This window comes from Anabrus simplex, chromosome 1 (assembly GCF_040414725.1).
Source record: "Anabrus simplex isolate iqAnaSimp1 chromosome 1, ASM4041472v1, whole genome shotgun sequence".
In the NCBI taxonomy this organism is placed as follows: domain Eukaryota; kingdom Metazoa; phylum Arthropoda; class Insecta; order Orthoptera; family Tettigoniidae; genus Anabrus; species Anabrus simplex.
The window spans coordinates 1,416,146,761-1,416,162,124 of NC_090265.1; positions in this window are offsets into that span (position 1 = coordinate 1,416,146,761).

The following is a 15,364-nucleotide window of genomic DNA, read 5'->3' on the forward strand; positions in this document are numbered from 1 at the left end:
TTTGTTGTACTATGAAAGACTAAATCCGTGTAATAGGTATGATTACAATAAAGGGGTACTCTCTCCTCAATCGGTGATCATCTGTGACTGGGAGAGACGAATATTCATTCAGTTATTCATACATTCACTCGTTCATTCATCATTCCTTCATTTTTCCTTCATTGTAAATACATACATAGATACATACATACTGTGCCCATTCACTAGGGTCCGCAAGGGAGAGAGAGTATTTAGTCTCTTGTTTAAGCTCTCGTACGGGTTCAACAAATATGAAGCAGAGATGGTACTCACCTGAACTGCTTGAAGGGATTGTATCTTCAAAATTAATAAATGTTTTATGTGGACAGTTTAAAGGAAATTTTATCATGATAAAGAAGCCGAGAATCTAAATTATTTATTATGTATTTAACAAGATGCACCTGCTAAGGAACCAGATGTTATACATATGTTGTAGGTAATGCTGTCGGAGGACAGAACTCGAGAAATATAGCGCCAAGTATACGTAGCAAGTTGTCTTGGATGTCTTTCCGTCAAGACATACATCTCTATTAATGTTACTTTTACAGTTTTCGAAGACACCGAGGTGCCAGAATTTAGTTGATGTATATGAGCACTTTCAAGTACCACCGGAGTGATCCGGGACAGAATCTGTACAGTTGGGGTCAGAAAGCCAGCGTCTGGACCGTCTGAGCTACACAGTCCAGAAGATAACTCTCTCTTCAATGTTCGTCAGCCATGAAATTGTAAACATGTATACGATGGAAGGAAGTTTTGGGACCTTACATGTGATGTAAAATCGTCTTTCGTACATTGGCCAAATCAGTACATTTAGCGACATGAATGATTTCCCTTGAATAAAAATGGAAACCACTTAGCGCCTCGAAGAGTGTTACTGCTTGAGCGTCAGATGGAGTAAGCTAAAAACCTCGCTCAACCGTGAGAAATGTTAGTATTGCGGCCGTCCAGAGGCCACATCCACGTCACTCCGAACCGAAAATGTGTGAAGTTGCGGCTTAGAAAATTTTTGGCAGAGCGAAAGAGAGACTTGACATAGCGATAGTCTTTCAACCGAGCATGGTTATCGGGGCTTAGAATAATTTCGAGTCTGCATAGCTCGACTTTTGGACATAGAAAGTTTTCTGTGTTGAACTAAAGACTTGATAGATCGTCGTTGGGACATAGAGAGCTATGTACAGTGAATAATTGAGAACTATTCCCATTGTCAAAAGTGTAATTTTAAGGTAGTACCAGTTAACTCCATGGCTATATGGTTAGCGTGCTTGCCTTTGGCCACAGGGGTCCCGGGTTCGATTCCCGACAGGGTCGGGAATTTTAACCTTAATTGGTTAATTTCGCTGGCACGGGGGCTGGGTGTATGTGTCGTCTTCATCATCATTTCATCCTCATCATGACGCGCAGGTCGCCTACGGTGTCGAATCATAAGACCTGCATCTGGCGAGCCGAACTTGTCCTCGGACACTCCCGGCACTAAAAGCCATACGCCATTTCTTTTCAGTACTGAGGAATGTAAGTTTGTATGACATATTTACTCTCTCCTACATTACAATGTATCTGAGGTACGGTATGGTTCATTTCCCCTTACGACCGGGCGAGTTGGCCGTGCGCGTAGAGGCGCGCGGTTGTGAGCTTGCATCCGGGAGATAGTAGGTTCGAATCCCACTATCGGCAGCCCTGAAGATGGTTTTCCGTGGTTTCCCATTTTCACACCAGGCAAATGCTGGGGCTGTACCTTAATTAAGGCCACGGCCGCTTCCTTCCAACTCCTATGCCTTTCCTACCCCATCGTCGCCATAAGACCTATCTGTGTCGGTGCGACGTAAAGCCCCAAGCAAAAAAAAAAAATCCCCTTACGTTTCGCATAGGAAAATGAACACTGTGAACATTGTACTGATGGGCTGCGTATCCGTATGTGGCTGGGAGGCGTGACCTGTCTTAACGAACATAATGGATAGAAAGAGCACTGTGACTTTCGAGGTTTGGTTACTTCACCGACAATATATTTTCATAGACTTTAAAGTGAAGTGACGTAGACATGATAATTAATATTTATGTATATAGTTATCATAATATAGCTGAATTTCATGAACAGCCATTTGTTGCTAATTATAGAGTCATTAATTCATTTAAATCTGTATCAAAGCTTAAGCACTTGATGATGGTAGTAATATAAAGCACTTCAGCTCTGGCCAACCGGAGACGTATCATATCGTATTAAAGTTAATGGTGATCATCCATTGTTAAAACGAGCATTTCAATGAACAAATGAGCTGCCATTTCTACGCTGATTGATTCCCACCCAGTCACTCACTATCGTTGATATACTGATGGATGATACTAGATAAATCCATCTGTACTGCGAGCGTCATGTTCCAAATATTACATTTTTTCATTACATAATCCAGTTATTAACAAAAGAAAAGAATTAATGTGATTGTTATGAAAATGAGATTGCTCGCCACAATGGATTTCCAAATATTTTACATCAACTATGAAGTTTATGTAGTGGTATCATCAAAGTGATTCATTTCACGAATGAAATGAACGGTTTCTACTTTAATTTGCGATTAACCTCGCCCGCTCATCTCCATGATAAAGACGTATTCCATTTGTATGATTTAAAATATGACTCTGCTGCCTTATTTTAGCGTGACTTATCACCACACAATTATGGTTTCATGGACCATTCACCTGTGCAGTCATTCATGTTAGAAATACCTGACATGGGTTGAAACCTAGCAATAGTGCGCGATCTGTTCATAGAAGTGGCATTTGATGGAAACTGATACTGTCACCGCCTTCTTACTAAGGTGACCGTGGTTCAAATCTTTACTAATACTCATGGAAATTTTTAAAATTAAATGCCACGTCCCTACAGTCCATATTCCATGAAGAACAGGATGTCTTGTACTTATAATCACGATATACTTTTTGTTATTCTTTTTACGTCTCACAGACACAGACGTCTTCTGATAACGATGGGATAGGATAGGGCTAGCATTATTATTTAGCGTCCGTGACCTTAATTAACATTCAACCTCAGCATTTACCTGGTTTAAAAATGAGATTATTCTTACTGTCCTTGTCCCAAATACTTACGGCCGAAACTATGTGTTATTAAGCCAAGTTTTAAGGCCGGATGCCGTTGCGGATTCCAACACAATGTGAAGGAATGTATTCACCTACTGCGTGTTTTCTGTAATAGGTTGTGTGTAAATGAAGGTTTGAGGTTTCTGTTAATATGAACACTACTATCTAGTTCCCGAGATAGATAAATTAACCATACCTGGTTAAAATCCCCGCTATGTCTGGAAATGGAATCCGGAGATCTGTTAGTCGAAGATTACTACGAAATTCAGCCAAGGAACAAGACATGACGATATCTCTAATTTCGTAAAATTGCAGTACTTGCTTGTTTGTCAACAAGCCTAGATATTCCTCAGCTCATGACATATAGATATTAAAATCGAAAGATTTTTAAAGAATTCATAGGATTAATACTATGTAATAATTTCATTAACAAATCAATGACTTAATTTAAAAGCCTACGTGAATGATATTCGCATGATTGTCGGGGACCTGTTGACCTATTTTTAAACTTATGACTGAATGGGCAGCACAGTTGGTCAGTTGTCATACCGCTGTATAACTTCATGTCTTTCTTTTGTCATCATGCTTGAAAAGCTTTAGCTTAGCTAGGAGCAAATTGCCCATTCTGAATACAGCCAAGGTTGTTAGCCCTGGAGGGCCTCAAGTTGTTCTCCGGTTGCGGGCAGGCATTTCCTCCTAACCCGAATAGTTATGGTTTTCCCGCCAAAACTCAGGTGGCTGATTGCAGTGGTTTCCCAATGGGCAATGGGTTTTTCACTTCCCTACGCCGTTTATTATTATTATTATTATTATTATTATTATTATTATTATTATTATTTAGGAAATCGATTCAAGCAGCTATGGGCTACAATTGCACTACTCCCATCACTTAATTCGGTGCCTTTCTCTTTCCTTCCTCTCTCCAACACTCCATCATTCTCCGGTTAATCATAGCTCGTTCACTTTCTAGGAAATGCCCTTGTTGTTCTAGTTGAAATCTCCTCCTCGGAGAGAACTTTAGCTTCCGAAATTTCAATTCCACTCACTTTTATGTTTTCTGTGTATTCTTTCTTCGCACCAAACTCTTTAAAGTCATGCACCCATAGTACTTGTGAATTTTGGTTCTCCTGGAACATGAGGGTCGTCTTGGATATTATTTCTGCACCCGTTATTTTAATGTCTCCAAAAAAGGCCAATCTGCTTTCTTCAGTATAGTTCAAATTTTCTCAACATTCTCCTACAGCTCTTTGTTTTGTCTCAGGCGGAATGTGTATTAATCTGACGTTAGCATTTTTACATCCTAGGATTTTTCTTAAAATCTTAATTTATTCCCTTCGATCACCAACATTCCCTTTCTAGGTACCTTTTTACACGCATAAGCATTCCCATTTCATCACCGTACTGTAGTGCTTAAATTTGGCAAGGATATATATTATTAAATTATATTTGAAGTCATTCCTGCCGAAACAATGGGAAAGGGTGTAAAATTATAGTTGCTACTATGGACGAATATTTTAGCTTATAAGCCCGGTATACTTGTGTAAGTAGAAAAGGAAAATAATTTCTGGAAATAATTCCAATCTTTTATCTTTATTTCCAGGTAATAATTTATTTTCTAAATAAGGTGAGGACCGTGAGCTTCCCAACCCGCATAGCCTATGTGAAATTACAGCTATATATTACTTTGAGATCAGAGAGTTGATTTGCATAAGAATTGACTCCTGTGATATTTCTATTTATATACGAAGACATCCTTGCTTCTACCACCTTTGAATGTTATTTTACTACCCAAAGAATATTGTGTATTTAGCTTCTGCTCTTTTAAACATCGCCTGACTTCATTTGATTGCATTCTGTTACTTTCCTTTTAATTCACTTCCTTTCATCACTGACGCCTTTTACAAGACTGCTCATACCATTGAGGGCAATTACGGAACTAATCCGGTATTGTAACACCCCCACCCTAGTAATGAAAATAAAACCGCCATAGCCATGCATCGTCGTGTTCAGGTAACATACAGATATTTAAAAAGGATGGCTCTAAGAGGATTTCTATATTAAATTATTTTGTTGCTGTAAAATACTGATATCCAAGCACCACATCTGTGGTTTGTATCCAGCTGAAAGTGGAAACTTTAATCATCACGATCACAGCGTTTCTATGTAACCTGGGTGGATACGTAGCAATGAAACATTAAAATGTTAATGAATTGCTGGCAGATTAAATATCAGTTAGAAATAAATACTCGAATTTCCATAGTTTTGCCAAATGGGCTTCACAAATTCATTTGTGATTCTCTTTTCATTGCAACAAGTAGGCCTAACGCTTATAGAAGTTATTTGTTGTTATTTGTAAAAAACTGGAAAAGCCTAAGTATGAACATAAAATGAACCAGTGATAATTGGAACAGTCCACCTCTGTGGTGTAGTGGTTAGTGTGATTAGCTGCCACCCCCGGAGGCCCGGATTCGATTCCCGGCTCTGCCACAAAATTTGAAAAGTGGCACGAAGGCTGGAACGGGGTCTACTCAGCCTCGGGAGGTCAACTGAGTAGAGGTGGGTTCGATTCCCACCTCAGCCATCCTGGAAGTGGTTTTCCGTGGTTTCCCACTTCTCCTCCAGGCAAATACCGGGATGGTACTTAACTTAAGGCCACGGCCGCTTCCTTCCCTCTTCCTTGTCCATCCCTTCCAATCTTCACATCCCCCCGCAAGGCCCCTGTTCAGCATAGCAGGTGAGGCCGCCTGGACGAGGTACTGGTCATACACCCCAGTTGTATCACCCGACCCAGAGTCTGAATCTCCAGGGCACTGCCCATGTGGCGGTAGAGGTGGGATCCCTCCCAGGAAGGTAAACAGATTAAGAAGGAGAAGAAGATAATTGGAACATACAAATCATAAGTTTAGAGACAGTGAATAATCTCCTTTCGTACATTGGCCAAATCAGTACGTTTGAATGATTTCCTTTTAATAGAAATGGAAAGAATATAAACTTGAGAAATCAGGTAACTGTTTCAAGTTGATTCTGACCCTTGCTTTCAGTCAGGTTCTAACCTGCACTATAGCTAGAAATAACAAGAAACGAAAGATGATTAAAATTTAACACTGATTTATTTTTGACATAAGCTTTCCTTATTTCACCAATTCGAGTGAAATGTCTCGTTTAATATCAAGACTTCTGAGATGAGTGAGGAATTGTGGAACACATAGCTTAACTCTCATATTTACATGGATAAATTGATGTATATTTCTTAGTACATCGGATGAAAACACAGTGTATTAAAATCATTACGTTAGTATTTTGTCCTTACATATTCTGTTATCGAAGATCATTCTTGATGTGTTAGTCAACTGAAGCTTACACACACAAACACAATCACATATATTTCTATATTACTAGGATATGTAGGAAAAGGAAATTCGAAACCTGTGCCTCCTTCTTCCTCTGTTGTAAGACAAAACGAGGAAATTTTTAAAAATATATAATTATCAATAAATGCTTCAAAGTATTGACAAACCTATCACATCTTCCCAGAACAGTAGTGTGTACAAATGTCCCCAAATGTACACGCATGGGAAACATGTAGAGAACAGTGACTTTTTGTATTAACTCGTGTGAGTGTACTGTACACACAGAGGAAACAAATGAAGTTGCCTATTTGACTGTAATATCCGGTTAATTTTATGAGATGCAATGGCTTATTAGTCTGCCATGCCCACTAAACCGTACTTACGAATTTACCTACAATGCATAATTTCACAGAACTGATCGAGAAGTTTCCACTGCATAGGAAACGCCTAACTGCTATCAATCATACCTCAGTCACTTTCATTTGTCAAATTTGAAGATGAAACATAGACTGCTCGATGGATGTAGAAAGCTTGCGCTAACCAATACCAGGAGATACAGCGCAATTTAAAACACTACAGATCACTAGGGATGGATCTAGTATCATGAGAGTTCGTGGGTCATTTGGAAGAAGTAAGTAGTTCCTCCAAAGTTTCATAGGTTTATATGAGCATAAAATCTACGCTAATACATACTTAAGATTCAAAATTCAGAAACAATTGAGATATGAGAATAATATCGAGAAAATAATACCTACAAAGAGCAAGGAAATTGAATAATTAATTGTTAAAAGGCCGTAAGTCCATTGAACCTAGTTCTGAGAAAACTGAGAAAAAGTTTTTGTATTCAGAGTTATTGCATTACGGAAGCAAAAGCCTCTTCTAATAAGTTTGGCTACTACTGACCGACATATCTCATCTTCTTACTATATATAAAAATGGATGTATGTGTGTATCTGGGTGTGTGTGTAAATGACACACATCCTCCTAAACCACTGGAGCAATTTCAACGAAACTTGGTACACGTAATACTTACTATTGGGAGACGAGCACTGTCGGGGTAAGCCATTCCTAGCGCCCTTAAGGGAGGGAGTCAGTGGGGTTAGGTATAAAAGTAATCGAAAATTGTGTCGAATTCATAGTTTTCGGGGTCGCTAGTTGAAAAGTAATACTCCAGACTTTTTTAAAGTCCAAGTTCAGCCCCTTATAGGTGGGATAAGAAGGGGGACTGAGATAGTGAAATAATTAAAAGCAGTGTCGAATACATAGATTTCAGGGTCTCTGAGATGAATAGTAATACTCCGGATTTTGTAAAAGGCCAAGTGGTGACGAAGGGAGTGAGATATAAAAAAATCATAAAACTGTACATAAAAATATTATCTTCTTATTATTACATCTAAAATGGATGTACGTGCGTGCGTGGGTGTGTGTGTATAAATGACACATCCCCTCCTAAATCACTGCAGCAATATCAACCAAACTTGGTACACCTATGACTTAGTATCAGGAGAGAAACCTCGTGGGGGTAAGACACCCCGAACACTCATAGGGGCAAGGGCGAGGGGGTTAGATATTAAAATTTACGAAAATAGTGTCGAATCCATACGTTTCGAGGTCGCTGAAATGAATAGTAACACTCCGGAATTTTTCAATGTCCAAGTTCAGCCCCTTCGGGGTGGGGGGCGTTGGGAGAGTGATATATAAAAATAATCGAAAATATGGTCGAATCCATAGTTGTCGAGGTCGCTGAGATGAATAGTGTGACTCCGGATATTTTAAATGTCCAAGTTCATCCCCCATTGTGGTGGGGGTCGAGGGGGTATTGAGACATAAAATTAATCGAAAATAGTGTCGAATCCATAGTTTTCGGGTCACCGAGGTGAATTGTGCACTTATGATTTTTAGTATCAGTAGACAAACAACGTGGGGCTAATACACCCCAGGAACCCTTAAGGGCGGGGGGGCGAGGGGTGAGATGTAAAAATCATGGAAAGTAGTGTCGAATCCATACTTTCCGGGCTCGCTGAAATGAATAGTAACACTCAGGAATTTTTTAAAGTTCAAGTTCAGCCCGTTCGGGGTGGGGGGCGATGGGAGAGTTATATGTAAAAATAATCGAAAGTAGGGTCGAATCCACAGTTGTCGGGGTCGCTGAGATTTATAGTGAGTCTCCGGATATTTTACATGTCCATGTTCATCCCACTTTGGAGTGAGGGGCGAGGGGTATTGATACATAAAAATAATCGAAAATTGTGTCAAATCCATAATTTTCGGGGTCGCTGAGATGATTAGTACCACTCCCGATTTTTAAAACTCAATGTTTAGCCCCCTATAGGGCGGGGAGGGGAGAGTAAAATATAAAAATAATCAAAATAGTGTCGAAATCATAGTCTTCCTGGTCGGTGAGATGAATTGTAACATCACGGATTTTTTTAAAGTCCAACTTCAGCCCCTTTGGCATAGGGGGTAAGAAAGGGTGAAAAAATTGTCCAAACTGACCGAGATAATGGACATGTGTATGTTCCAGTATGACTTACTACCTGGAAAATATACTGTGGGAGTGTGACGCCTCTAGACCCACTAGGGTAGCTGGTGAAATATAATCCATATTAAGAAATAGAAGACAGTTTCGGGCGCTCTATATATACTGTACTATATATATATATATAAATTAAGGCATAAAAGTAAAAACAGACTTGGATGAATGAGATAATTCCAGGTATCTTAGAAACTTAAAACTTGGTACCAGGCAAGCTGATGATTTCATGATCCCTAGAAAAATCGAAAATTCTCAAAAATCCTTGACGGGGGCACGCTGGGAGTTTCAAATCTGCATAAGAACGCAGTCGGTTATATTTATCCAGAACGATAACCTATAGGTTTCATGGTCTTAATAGTTTCCTGAAAGTCCTAATTTTAACCCCCTCCCATATATCAAGATGAAGGCACAATCTTCCAGACGAGTTAGAAAATTGAAATTTGGTAAAATTATAGCTTATAGCCTGTAACTGATAGAAAATTTGCGAGATGTATAAAATTTTTATATTTTACCCCAGAAACATATCGAAATATGGAGGCAATTTTAATGACGGTGCAGACCTTCCTTTTGAGGTATTTGGTGGCTGAACGGTAAGTCGTATCACAAAACGGATGGCACTGTCTCAGTTCAATTTGGAGTGATCTACAATTTTGGTTCTATCACTTTTCGTCGTATCTCTGTCCCTTCTACGTTAAATGTGGCTCAATTTCTGGAATTACTTAACTTTTGCACTTTGTACACGTATAATTTGATGGTCATCAAATTCTGCACGAATATTGGCCCACCCAGTAGCCATATGTGAGCCAAATTCCATGTTTGAAGCTATCACGTAAGTATCTGAAAAGTAATTCACTGTGTGAAAACCTTACACAAATTTCACCCTATTCAACGTTTCTAAAACAATCTTACCTTTAAATAGATGAGATACGCGGAAATATCATAGAAGCAGCCATTTAGATCGCTAAATTGGGCCAGAGGCGTCTTATCGTACAATCCGTTTTTCGATATGATGCACTGTTTAGCAACAGTTATTCTGCAAGTGAAGGTGAACTTGCATATACTTCCATATGTCGATCTATATTTATTTATTGAAGTCGATTTGTAGCGACCTACAAGGGGTGTGTCTGCCATTGTAATTAATACTTTACAAATCAATAGTGACTGTCAGCAGGAAGGCGTCTGTTGTTTTAACCAGTACTCCCCACATCGCCTTTAACTGGCAGTAGGAATGGGGTCCTCCTCCAACGCCTGTGTACCGTTGTAATGAATAATTCCCTTCTCGATTTTACTAGCGGAAGGCAAGGAAGCGTTTTTTTAAAACTCATTTACCTTAAACCGTTTGTCATTAGGCAAAGGTGCCTCCTTGCAAGGGTGCCCCCGATTATAAACAAATTTACTCATCAGAATGCGACTGACGTTACGCATAGTGAATTGCAGTAGACAAGTGGACCTCTCGTTATCATCACAACTCCGCAAATCGCACTTTACATTGGAAACAACGTATACGAACCACCGTATGCTCTTTCTGGGATAACACCAAGGGACATGCAATTTAAAAATCTTATTCACTTCATGTACAGTAATTTAGTTCCATATCCGTATACAATGTAGAATACCGTAGCGAAGCAGGGGTATATTTGCTAGTATGACTATAAAGTTCATTTTTATATGTTTAATGGCATTGACTTAAGTGCTTTTAGCAATTCATTCAGTTTAACTTTTTGCATTTTCGTTTAAAAAGCGCTATTCTTTGAGAATTAGCCTTTATTTTTATTTTATTGGTAATTGTAGTATTTAATGCGTTTACGTTAATAGAAACACTGCCAATCTCTGAAAACTTAAAAAAAAGATTGAAAATATGTTTATCTATGTCATCAAGTGTTTACATTACCACATACTAATACTAAAATATCACCAGAAGAGATAGAAAGAAATCAAGAAATATTTACATTAGCGAATCCTTCTTAACGTCAATACAGAAGGTTTTTCAGTGTTACCCTTTTTATTCTTTTAAAACCGACCATTAAAACGTTGGGTTGTATAATGAGTCTTCATTACCCTCATCCTCCAAACCATCCACGTTGTTCTCTTTTAGAATATATTTATAAAAATCATCATCTTCCTTACCCTGCGGAGCGTATGGTAGGAGTTGCTCAATATCTGTAATTTTTCAGAGTGAATGGGAACAGAACTCTCAGAGTAGAATTAGTTGAAATGTGTGTTTCACAAAACTTCCAATGTAGAGAGAAACGACAGCACATCCAGGACTTACTACCTTTTAACACTCCATGAAAGAACTGACTACACCAAATAAGCTCTAGATTGTCCCGGTTTTATGCCTTTTAACACTAAAGGATGGGTACAACCCAGAGAAGCAGATTCATAAAAATAAGTGAGGACCGCCAAAATGTGGGCTTACACCCTTTTAGCAATTCACGATTCAAATGTAGAATCGTATATTCGGTTAACTAGCCCAAGGAGTGTAAAATATCTGTGTATATCGATTATCTTTATTCTCCAGAGAGAAAACTTTATCGACATCAAAGACCATTTCTTTCCCTATTTTCCTCTGTAACTGGCAGTAGCATGGTACTTCTCATTGTGTGGTGAAGTATACTTTTATTATACTTGACCTACGGTCTGATATTGCAAGTAAAATTGCTTAACTTTCAAACTGAAGGAGATCTAATTTACATTTATAATCATTTTTCTATTGTGCTGAGTGAGGTTATAATAATTTTTAGATGTATTTCAGTCCCAACTGAGGCATTATGATGCATATGTGTACCCTGCTACTCTTATATCCGAGATAATGTTATACTACCGCTGAGACAGAGCACTATAAAATCCGTTACCACCAGCCCGTTGTCCTTCTTCAGCCGCCCTAGTCAGTTAAAGTGGCATATTTTATTAAAAGGTAAACACTAATAATTCTATATTGTGTATATAGAAATATCCTAGATAAATGAGTAATTCCGTGAAAATCTCATACCGAGATGAACTTTGTGAATTTACTGTAGAAATATATTTCCTTTTAGTTTTTACCTCATGCCTAATTCCGTATCAACATATTTCAAATACTGTATTCTTTACATTTCTGAGAAATTTATCATATGTGAGGAACATACGTTTCGTATCATTATTTGGACAAGTAAATTCGCTTTGTTTGAAGCCTTCTCTTTCTCCACTACTGTATATTCAGGCCTTTCCTTCAAGTGAATTTGAAATTAACAGGATTCTCCTGTGGTTCGAAACGAATAAAAGTACTTGTGCAATACGTCTCATTAAACACATAACACTCTTTCACTTAGCGCAATAATTTACAAATTAAAATTTCCTTTTGACGGATTGTACGTTTTCACTTCGTCATCAAAAGAGAACCTATTAGAACATTGGGTGGTGTGAATAAAAATGAGTCTAAGCGAGTGAGCGTGTGCTCGCTGAGTGCCTGAGTGTCTCCCTGCCGATGAGCTTCCACTCCGGATTTGCGGTGAATAAAAATACAGAGCGGAAGCACAGCGTAAACTCGAACGTCTGGAGCAGCCACTCAGTGTCACTAATCAAGGTCGTGCGCGTGCCATGTATATAACACTTCCATGACTTCGGATAGTTCAATGCTCAACATGGCAGAAGAAAATGTGGAATTCCAGTCCGTTCTTATCTCCATTTTCAAGGAACATACAATTCTGTTTTCAATGTCACAGTTACCGGATTAGAAGCACAAGAAAACAAGTGCAATAAATGCAGTTCAGTGTGAACTACTTGCTGAATTTAACATAATAATTTCCGTCCAACGACTGTTGGTAAAAAATTACAAAACATGAAAAAAAGACAAATACAAAGTACAAAGTACAAATACAAATACAAAGTACAAAGTACAAATACAAAATACAAAGCTTACGGGAAACAAATGCATATCATTAAAATGATGGGAGAAGCGGCTGATGAATCTGATGCAGGGGAGAATAATTCTACCATCGGCCGTCTGAAAGGTAGGAAATGATAGCCTGAATATTACGACATTAATAAATTTAGGAAAATGATATAACGTAGATAACAAAAAATAATTATGATGAAAATAATATATTGAAAATTGATTATAATTTTTAAGGAGCCAGATCTACAGGACCGGACGAGTTGTCCGTGCGGTTAAGGGCGTGCAGCTGTGAGTCTGCATCCGGGGATAGTGGTTCGATCCCCACTGTCCGTGGTTTCCCATTTGCACACTAAGCAAATGCTGGGGTTGTACCTTAATTATGGCCACGGCCGCTTCCTCCCCACTCCTACGCCATTCCTACCCCGTCGTCGCCATAAGGCCTATCTGTGTCGGTGCGATGTAAAGCAAGTTTTAAGATCTGGAGAAGTTGTCTTCCTTTCGACTTCCAACAGAAGCGTTTTCACAACTCGGGATACATAGACAGAGACAAGCCGTGGTGGTACATCTATACTGGTTGAATTCTTCCTTTCCATTGCAAGTGGCCTGTACATTAAGGCTAGGGACATCTTTTCTGGAAATGTAGTCATTCCCATGAACATGTGGCTTGTGAATTTGTACCTGAGTACAGTCTACAGCTCCGACAGCATAAGGGAAGCTAAAACGTTCTTGCCACTTAACCTGTGCTTCCTCGATCTAAGCTACATTTGTTGGAATTTTATCTAATAATCCGCTTTCATTTCTGTTCATGTCAAAACCTGCGAAAATGTTTTAGACACAGTGCTCTGACATGTCTTCACCAGCTCCACTCTGAAACCCAGGGTCACCAACATAACGCAAGGAGATTTACATTTTTCTTCGTTTGTTAGTGCACCACCTCTTGTTTATTTTGGAGTGCCCAAGAAAATACTCCGCTAACCATTCAGCATGCTCCTTGAAAATACGTAGCCTGTTTCTAGTCATCTGACCGGGTCAGGAATGGAGTTAATGAAGCCCCAATCTTGCGGCGAGGATAGGAATCGTGAAGCCTGTCGCACTCCTCTGGGGCAATGATGAAATGAAATAATATTGGAGAGTGTTTCTGGAATGGGCAGGAAAAACCGGAGTACCCGAAAAAACATGTCCTGCCTCCGCTTTGTCCAGCACAAATCTCACATTGAGTGACCGAAGTTTGAACCACGGAATCCAAAGGTGAAAGGCCGGTGCGCTGCCGCACGAGCCACGGAGGCTCTTCAGCATTCTCCTTTCTGGACCTTTATAACACTCTGTAATCAAATTGAGATGATTCTCTGCGAAGTTTATATCATTTTCTTTTCCGATAAACCACGACCATAAACTCTGCCATGCCATTGAACTTGACACTATCATTTGGAGTCACCTACTGAATTAGCTCAAGGAAACATGTGCAGGCGCTTACCGGAAAAAGTGCCTGCTTTGTGAAATCTGGAGCGCCCACTCTGCTACTCGAGCGACTGGAGTTTGTGCTCAAGGTCACAGGTCTGCTGTGAGTGACTGCTACCGACAGGCGGGTTTTATTCACCTCATTGCGAGTGCCTGCTCTAAATTCGCGAGTAAAGTGCGTGTGCTCATTTTTATTCACACCACCCAAATTGTCTTTTGAAGTGAGTTCGTATTCCGCAACGACACCGTTACTGACTGACAACGGGTAATGCAAATATTTTCATACGTACCAGCAAATCATTTTTAACAGAAGTTTGCAAAGAGTAATGTGGTGCTGCTTGCTCGCGTATTCGGCTTTAATAGGGATTGGAACTTCTTTCAGTCCGGTATTCAAGCTCTTTTTTAATTACCAGCGTTTCCTTGTGGCAGTGGGCTCGTTGACGATTTATAGGGTGACGTTTACGAGCTTACTTCCACACTGGGGCGAAACATTTGTATTTTGATGGCTGAAAATACCTAAGGAGCTTTAATACTACACTATTCGCAATCGATGAAGTTTAAGTTGCTGGTATTTTTTTCTGTCTTTACAATTAGCTTTACGTCGCTCTGACACAGATAGCTCTTATTTCAACAACGAGTTGAAAAATGGCTGGAAGTGGGAAGAAAGTGACCGTGGCCTTAATTAAGGTGTACAGCTCAAGCACTTGCCTGAGGTGAAAATGGAAAACCACGCCGACAGTAGGATTCGAACCACTATCTCCCGAATACAAGCTCACAGCTACGCGATCCTAACCGCGCAGCCAGAAATTTTAGGAAGGTTGTGGGCGTGATTGGAGTCCTAGTTTAAGGATGCTACGTACGGCTGTGGAATATGAAAAATAGTAGGCCTTTTAGGAATAATATTTCAGAAAAATCTGCTCTATTGCCCCAAAAGTAGTACCTCGTACGCGTTGTTAAGCCAACGCCTAGTAGTTAACTGCATCCTGCGAAATCATCACCTCAGTATATATGGTTATAAATAAAAGATGATGAGCC